The sequence below is a fragment of the Hyla sarda genome, chromosome 2 (assembly GCF_029499605.1).
Source record: "Hyla sarda isolate aHylSar1 chromosome 2, aHylSar1.hap1, whole genome shotgun sequence".
NCBI lineage: Eukaryota > Metazoa > Chordata > Amphibia > Anura > Hylidae > Hyla > Hyla sarda.
The window spans coordinates 40,772,386-40,781,561 of NC_079190.1; the positions used below are offsets into that span (position 1 = coordinate 40,772,386).

General features: G+C 44.7%; 1 long non-coding RNA gene across 1 annotated transcript in view; it reads right to left on the bottom strand.

Moving 5' to 3' along the window:
- The window catches only part of LOC130358403 (uncharacterized), a 69,539-nt gene extending 64,140 nt beyond the window's left edge, over positions 1–5,399 (bottom strand). Inside the window, exons 1-2 of the long non-coding RNA XR_008889512.1 lie at positions 5,186–5,399; positions 2,923–3,019 (exon numbers count right to left, since the gene is read on the bottom strand). This is a non-coding gene — a long non-coding RNA (uncharacterized LOC130358403). The remainder of the gene's footprint in view (positions 1–2,922; positions 3,020–5,185) is intronic.
- Positions 5,400–9,176: the final 3,777 nt, after the last annotated feature.

Consider the following 9,176-nt stretch of genomic DNA (forward strand, 5'->3'; position numbering starts at 1 on the left):
GGCACCATAGGGGCTTCCTAAATGCGGCGTGCCCCCAGAGCAAAATTTTCTTTCAAAAAGCCAAATGTGACTCCTTCTCTTCTGAGACCTGTAGTGCGCCAGCAGAGCACTTTTCACCCGCATATGGGTTTTTTTCTGAATCGGGAGAAATTGGGCTTCAAATTTTGGGGGGTATTTTCTGCTATTACCCTTTTTAAAATTGTATAAATTTTGGGAAACCAAGCATTTTAGGTAAAAAAAATATATATTTTTTTACATATGCAAAAGTCGTGAAACACCTGTAGGGTATAAAGGCTCACATTACCCCTTGTTACGTTCCCCGAGGGGTCTGGTTTCCAAAATGGTATGCTATGTGTTTTTTTCTTGCTGTTCTGGCACCATAGGGGCTTCCTAAATGCGGCATGCCCCCAGAGCAAAATTTGCTTTCAAAAAGCCAAATGTGACTCCTTCTCTTCTGAGACCTGTAGTGCGCCAGCAGAGCACTTTTCACCCCCATATGAGGTGTTTTCTGTATCGGGAGAAATTGGGCTTCAAATTTTGGGGGGTATTTTCTGCTATTACCCTTTTTAAAAATGTAAAATTTTTGGGAAACCAAGCATTTTAGGTAAAAAATATATATTTTTTTTTACATATGCAAAAGTCGTGAATCTCCTGTGGGGTATTAAGGTTCACTTTACCCCTTGTTACGTTCCCCGAGGGGTCTAGTTTCAAAAATGGTATGCCATGTGTTTTTTTTTGCTGTCCTGGCACCATAGGGGCTTCCTAAATGTGACATGTCCCCCAAAAACCATTTGTCGCTCCTTCCCTTCTGAGCCCTCTACTGCTCCCGCCGAACAATTAACGTAGACATATGAGGTATGTGCTTACTCGAGAGAAATTGGGTTTCAAATACAAGTAAAAATTTTCTCCTTTTTACCCCTTGCAAAAATTTAAAAATTGGGTCTACAAGAACATGCGAGTGTAAAAAATGAAGATTTTGAATTTTTTCCTTCACTTTGCTGCTATTCCTGTGAAACACCTAAAGGGTTAATACACTTACTGAATGTCATTTTGAATACTTTGGGGGTGCAGTTTTTATAAGGGGGTCTTTTATGGGGTATTTCTAATATGAAGACCCTTCAAATCCACTTAAAAACTGAACTGGTCCCTGAAAAATAGTGAGTTTGAAAATTTTGTGAAAAATTTCAAAATTGCTGCTGAACTTTGAAGCCCTCTGATGTCTTCCAAAAGTAAAAACTCATAAATTTTATGATGCAAACATAAAGTAGACATATTGCATATGTGAACACCAAAAAAATATATTTTGAATATCCATTTTCCTTACAAGCAGAGTGCTTCAAAGTTAGAAAAATGCAACATTTTCATTTTTTTCATCAAATTTTGGGATTTTTCACCAAGAAAGGATGCAAGTTACCATAAAATTTTACAACTAAGTTAAAGTAGAATATGTCACGAAAAAACAATCTCGGAATCAGAATGATAACCAAAAGCATTCCAGAGTTATTAATGTTTAAAGCGACAGTGGTCAGAATTGCAAAAAACGCTCCGGTCCTTAAGGTGTAAAATGGCCTGGTCCTTAAGGGGTTAAACCACATTCAAACGGCAGAAATTCTACACGTCGGCATCAATCCCACGTCCGCACTCATTTTGGCTTCAATCTGTCCAGCATTTGTGGAATTGATGCGGAATTGATGCAGAATTGATGCAGAATTTCTGGATGCTTTCTGCATGATTCTGCAGCACAGTTAGAAAGGTGTCCTTTTTTTAAAGCTAAGTTTAAAGTCCCCACGAATTCCGCATGCATTTTGCACAATTTCTGCAACAATTCTGCATTTTTAGCATAAATTTAATCCCCATTGACTTTAGTAGGATTCTGCAACCGAATCTGGAAAAATATAAGACCAGAGACCAGACCTATATTGTTCCGGAGCGTGGAAAGTGAGATTTCCGCATCTAATATTCCGCAGCAGAAATTCTGCTTTGTGAATGATCTTTGGGAATTCCATTAAAGTGAATGGCCGCAAAATTTAGGCAAAATTCCATGCAGAAAATTCATGCGAAATTCCATTCGGAATTTCTGCCATGTGAACGCTGCCTTACACTGCCTTGGTGTTTTTTAAATGTAAAAAATATGTGTATGAAGTAGGCATCTTAGTGTGGCAGCAGGGTGTGAGGTGCAGGGTAGATGTTATAACTCAAGGGGTAGATGTTATTAACCCCTTATTGTTGTGATGCCAGGGCGTGGTTTAGCCTTAACCACCCGAAGGTAATACCGCTGGTCCTGGGCTAGGCACGGGGGCAATGAAGACACCGACGCCAAGTTACGGACAAACAGTAGCTTTACTGAGGGTAGACAGGTGGTACAGTCTATGCAGTACAGCCAGGGCCCAAGGAGGTGACCAGTGACACAGGGGGACCTCGCAAGCTTGCTGGGACTTGCAGTTGTTAGACAAACTTTGGTGCAGGCCACGGTGACTAGACAGTAGACTTGACTTGACTGACTTGATGACTGAAAATTAGAAGACTTGAGCTTACTTGCAATCAGGGGCGTAGCTACAAATCACAAGGCCCTGATGGGAAAAATTGTCCTGGGCCCCCCTACCCCTCGACGACACGCTTCCCCAATCCCTGACAAACTCCTTACCCAGCCTCGACCACACAAATATAATAATGAATGACAGGCAGGGCCGTACTGGGACCAAAAATAAGCCCAGGCATTTTAAAATAAGCAGCCCATTTTTATGGTGGGGTCCGACTGCTTAGACCCCCACCAATCACCTTGGCTCAAGTGGCTCTCCAGCTGTAATAAAGCTACAATTCCCATCGTGTCTGGAGATCCTCAGGATTTATGGAAGTTGTTGTTTTGCAACAGCTGGAGAGCCACAGATTGGGTCAGACAGAACACACAGTGATATCAGTGACCTGAGTGACATCTTCTCTGTTGTCTTCTCTTTCTCATCTCATACGGGCACCAGGTCTTCATCATTGATTCCTCAGCTTGTAAGCAGATCCTCATTCTCTATATAAAGACATTATTCATTATAACCCTGCCAAATACTGGGTCCCCTGAATATAATACTGCCACCCACTGTACCCTCTAAATATATTATTGCTACACACTGTACCCCTGAATATAATACTGCCACCCACTGTACCCTCTAAATATATTATTGCTCCACACTGTACGCCCTGAATATAATACTGCCACCACTGTACCCTCTAAATATATTATTGCTACACACTGTACCTCCTGAATATAATACCGCCACCACTGTACCCTCTAAATATATTATTGCTACACACTGTACCCCCTGAATACAATACTGCCACCACTGTACCCTCTAAATATATTATTGCTACACACTGTACCCCCTGAATATAATACTGCCACCACTGTACCCTCTAAATATATAATTGCTACACACTGTACCCCCTGAATATAATACTGCCACCCACTGTTCCCATAATAATACTGTCACACAGTGTTTCTTCTTAGTCCGGCTGAATCCCCCACCTGCACTATCCTCCTCCAGGCTTCTCAGCCCCCTAAATCTTTACCTAAGTCATTACTGCATACACCGCCACCCACGACCCCCCCCCCATACACCATCCTCAGTCTCCTTCTCATCACCTCATACACTGCCACCCAGCCCCCCCCCCGTTCCCCATCCTCAGTCTCCTCATCACCTCATACACCACCACCCAGGCCCCTCCTGCACCCCATCCTCAGTCTCCTCATACACCACCACCCAGCCCCCCCGTACCCCATCCTCAGTCTCCTCATACACCACCACCCAGCCCCCCCCATACCCCATCCTCAGTCTCCTCATCACCACCACCCAGCCCCCCGTACCCCATCCCCAGTCTCCTCATCACCTCATACACCACCACCCAGCCCCCCCATACCCCATCCTCCGTCTCCTCATCACCACCACCCAGCCCCCCCCATACCCCATCCTCAGTCTCCTCATCATCACCACACATCCCCCCCAGTACCCCATCCTCAGTCTCCTCATCACCTCATACACCGCCACCCAGCCCCCCCACCCCATACCCCATCCTCAGTCTCCTCATCACCTCATACACCACCACCCAGGCCCCTCTTGCACCCCATCCTCAGTCTCCTCATCACCTCATACACCACCACCCAGCCCCCCCCCATACCCCATCCTCAGTCTCCTCATCACCTCATACACCACCACCCAGCCCCCCCCCCCATACCCCATCCTCAGTCTCCTCATACACCACCACCCAGCCCCCCCCATACCCCATCCTCAGTCTCCTCATCACCACCACCCAGCCCCCCGTACCCCATCCCCAGTCTCCTCATCACCTCATACACCACCACCCAGCCCCCCCATACCCCATCCTCCGTCTCCTCATCACCACCACCCAGCCCCCCCCCATACCCCATCCTCAGTCTCCTCATCATCACCACACATCCCCCCCAGTACCCCATCCTCAGTCTCCTCATCACCTCATACACCGCCACCCAGCCCCCCCACCCCATACCCCATCCTCAGTCTCCTCATCACCTCATACACCACCACCCAGGCCCCTCTTGCACCCCATCCTCAGTCTCCTCATCACCTCATACACCACCACCCAGCCCCCCCCCATACCCCATCCTCAGTCTCCTCATCACCTCATACACCACCACCCAGCCCACCCCATACCTCATCCTCAGTCTCCTCATCACCTCATACACCACCACCCAGCCCCCCCCCATACCCCATCCTCAGTCTCCTCATCACCTCATACACCGCCACCCAGCCCCCCCCCATACCCCATCCTCAGTCTCCTCATCACCTCATACACCACCACCAAGCCCCGCCCCCCAGTACCCCATCCTCAGTCTCCTCATCACCTCATACACTACTACCCAGTATAACCCCCCCCAGCACCCCATCCTCAGTCAATCCCCCCTGCACCCCATCCTCAGTATCCTCATTGTTAGGTACCCCCACCATCCATGGTCTCCTCATCAACCCCCCCCCCCCAACATCATCAATGACTAACCCCCACACCCTCAGTCTCCTCATCAGTCAGTCAATCAATCAGCCCCCCCCCCCGCCCGCCCTCCATCTCCTCAGACTCCTCATCAATGAAACACACACACACAATGTCCTCAGGAATTTATCACCCCCAGCAGCCCCCTCCAGCAGCCCGTCCCATGTCTCCTCACCTTCTCACTGCAGCAATGTGGGGCAGGCGGGCGGCTGCACCTTCCTCTGCCTGGTATCGATAACACAGGGTCAGAGGCAGGGATGCGTCAGGGGCTTTGAGCTGACGTGCGTGCGTGCCTGCGCGGAGCACGTCTTCTCCCATCAGCCCCTGGCCTCCCATCATGCCCCTGACCCTGCGCTGAGTTTTAAAGGGCCTGCGCTCAGGTAATTGAAAAAAAGATAATAAAGATTACTGGCAGCGACGGGCCCGGGCCCGAGCGATGGACCTGTTGCTGCAGCTGCACAGTGTAGTGGCATGGGGGGCCCTGCGGGCGTGGCGTCATGTCATGTCCCCGTCTCGGAAGCCCGGATAGAATGCGGGCTGCTGCAGGGAGATCGCGGGGGGGTCCCAGCGGTGGGCCCCCTGCGATTAGACATCTTATCCCCTATCCTTTCGATTGGGGATAAGATGTTTTTGCTCAAAATACCCCCTTAAAGTAAAGGCTGGGTTTACACCATGTTTGAGCTGTGTGTTGTCTATACATGTCGGCATACTAGCAAAAAGGTATTAGGATGTACAATGCAGCATACCCACTACAGACCCATTCACTTAATTAAATCAAAAGTGGTGTATTAGTTAAAGGGGTATTTAAAAAATTCACAGATTGCTGGGACCATAAAAAAAATAAAAATAAAATAAAATAAAGAAAAGCTATACTTACCTATTCCTAATCTCCCACAGGTCCTGTGGCAGTTCCCATTTTCTTTGCTTCTGGTCCTCTCCTGTTCCTGTCTGTAATGCCCCAATCACAGTAAGTGCCCCTTAAAGGGGTACTCTTCTGGAAAACATTTTTTTTAATCAACTGGTGCCAGAAAGTTAAACAGATTAGTAAATTACTTCTATTTAAAAATCTTAATCCTTCCAGTACTTATCAGCTGCTGTATGCTCTACAGGAAGTTCTTTCATTTTTGAATTTCCTTTCTGTCTGACCACAGTTCTCTCTGCTGACACCTCTGTCCATTTTAGGAACTGTCCAGAGTTCCTGACATCGATAGAGGTGTCAGCAGAGAGCACTGTGGTCAGACAGAAAAGAACTACACAACTTCCTCTGTAGTATACCGCAGCTGATAAGTACTGGAAGGATTAAGATTTTTAAATAGAAATAATTTACAAATCTGTTTAACTTTCTGGCACCAGTTGATTTAAAAAAAAAATGTTTTTCAGCGGAGTACCCCCTTAAACGCCCAACACACATTAAGTTCCCCACACAGTGCCTCCACACACACAGTAATGCCCACACGGCCGTTATGCCCCTCCCATAGACATGAACGGAGGAGGCGTGACATGATGTCACAAGGGGGCGTGGTGTGATGTCACATCTCCGGCTGCCCAAACCCAGCGTTCCAAACATACTGTTTAGAATGTCAGTTGCAGCACGGGTGCTGCACGGAGAAAGCAGGGGGTCCCAGCGGCGCAACCCCGCAATCAGTCATCTTAAGTTGTCTGTGGGTGGAGTACCCCTTTAAAAACAATTAATAAAAGAATTTTAAGCATTCTGCAAACATTTTGATTTACAGCCCAATAGGGCATTTATTTATTTTGCCACTGCAAGCGTTTGCGGTCAGTATTCACACCCATATTGTCTGATACCTAAGCAGGTTAATATGTCATGACAGTCTGGCTATTCAGTAATTCTATGTTTTATATTGCGTGTGACATATAGCGCAATATACAGAATGCATTTAATTGCCATTGACATGCCTAACAAAACACAAGTGGTTGTTTAAGAATCACTGAAATGTTCCACCTATAAAGTAAACTGAATGCAAGGTAATTTCTCACAATGCCAGTCCGTGCCAGCCGAATCTTTATGAAAATCTGCGAGTCGTGAAAGCTCGAAGCTGTCATTGAGTGCTGGCTGGTTAGAGTTATAGGATGTGTTTACCTGTTCATGAAATTATACTTTAAAATTGCGAATCTATTTCAAGGAATTTTACCTGGATTTAGAATTTTGTTGTGGATTTACAGTTTAACCCCTTAAGGACTCGCCCTTTAAAAGCCATAACTCTTATTTTTTCATCTGCACACCCATATAAGGGCTTGTTTTTTGCGGTACCAATTGTACTTAGTAATGCCTTCCTTCATGTTTCCATAACATATGCTCCAAAATCCCCCCCAAAATTTTATTTTTGAGGTGAAATTGAAAAAAAATAAAGCAATTTTGCAAATTTGGGGATTTTCTTTTTTTACACCATTCACCTTGCAGTCAAACTAACATGTGATCTTGATACATTAAAACAATACCCAATCTGTATAGTTTGCATCATGTTTTACTAAAAAAGTTTTAATAAAAATATTGACTTATTATAAACTTTTTATTTTTCCGTTTACTGGATCTATGACAGATTATTTTTATGCACCATGATCTGTAGTTTTTATCTATTCCATTGTGGTATTGAGCTGTCTTTTTGTTCTCTTTTTACTTGGGGTAAAAAAAAAAAAAACATAAATAATGGGATAAATAATATTATATTTTAATAGTTGGGACAATTACGCACACGGTGATACCAAATATGTTTATTTTTATTATGTTTATATATTTTTTAAATGGAATTTGGGAAAAGGGGGTAATTTAAACTTTAAATATGGAAGGGGTTAATTGTGTATAGGTTAAACATTTATTCAAATTATTTTTTTTACACTTAATTGGTCCCTTAGGGGACTTTTAGGAGGAATTGTTGGATTCCGCATACAGATCAATGTAGTTTCATAGAACTGCATTGATCTGTGTGCTCTGCGCTCGATTGATAGAGCCTGGTCCAGCCAGACTCTATCAATCCTAGAGCCACAGACGGCACAAAAGGAGAGGTAAGCCCTCTTGCTACCTCAGCAGCGCATCGCCTCTTCATCCAATCACTTCAGGCTGCTCTGTAACCCCCTCCTCTCTGTTTTAATGCTGCAGTTTGATAGATAGGACAGGAGTGAGCACAGCGGAGCGTTAGTCCCGCCCTCACTTCCTGGACTTTGTCACTGCCTGTGCTTCAGCTGGGACAAAGATGATTCTGCAGTCGGACAGGATTTTTTTCTGAATGGGAGATTTTATTTATCCAGTTATTCATTGGGTCATGGTTTGGCTAAAACTACAAAGGGGAGAAAATGTGTCAAAATATACAAGATAATTTTATAGGCCAGTTTGTGGAGGACCCAACAAGAAGTGATGCTCAATAGGATCTGGCCATTTATACCAATGCAGAGCTTTTTGGAAATGTAACTGTCTATGAAAACCTCGGTAATAGTGACCACAATATAATCACATTTAGCCAAAAGTTTAGAAAACAAAGACATGTTGAGAGGGTAATTTTTTCCCCCCAAGATTAAGGGCTGCACTTCAGAACATAGACTTGAAAGAGTTGTTGTCGAATACTGATATAGAGGATAAATGGGAGATCTTCAATTCTATTCCAGATAACTATATTGCTACATTATTCCTATGGGGCATGAGTATAAATAATTAAAGCTAAATACTAAACACATGGTTGACGACTGATAGGGATTAAAAGGGCAACAGATGACAAAAAAACATTTAAAACAGAGGGCTCGGTTTTAGCTTTTGAAAAAATACAAAGAGATTTATAAAGCCTGTAAAAAGTTTAGCTAAAGTACAAAATAAAGTTATATATATGTTATATATATATATATATATATATATATATATATATATATATATGTTATATATATATATATTTTTTATACTACAGGGGCAGACTGACCGGTCGGTCAATTCGGACGTGGTCCGAGGGCCCGGCCGGGAAAGGGGCCCGCAGTCCGCCACCTGTCACAGAATTATTTTTTTTTTAAACACCCCGACCTGTGGAAAAGGCCCGCCACAGCCGCTGTGCTATTTCGGAGATTGCCTGTGTTAGAGCCGAGCCCGGAGCTGGCTGTCACTATCATTCATCTTCCAGACAGCCACTGTGGTGGCGGCCCTTTAAGAGAACCGCAGTGGCTGT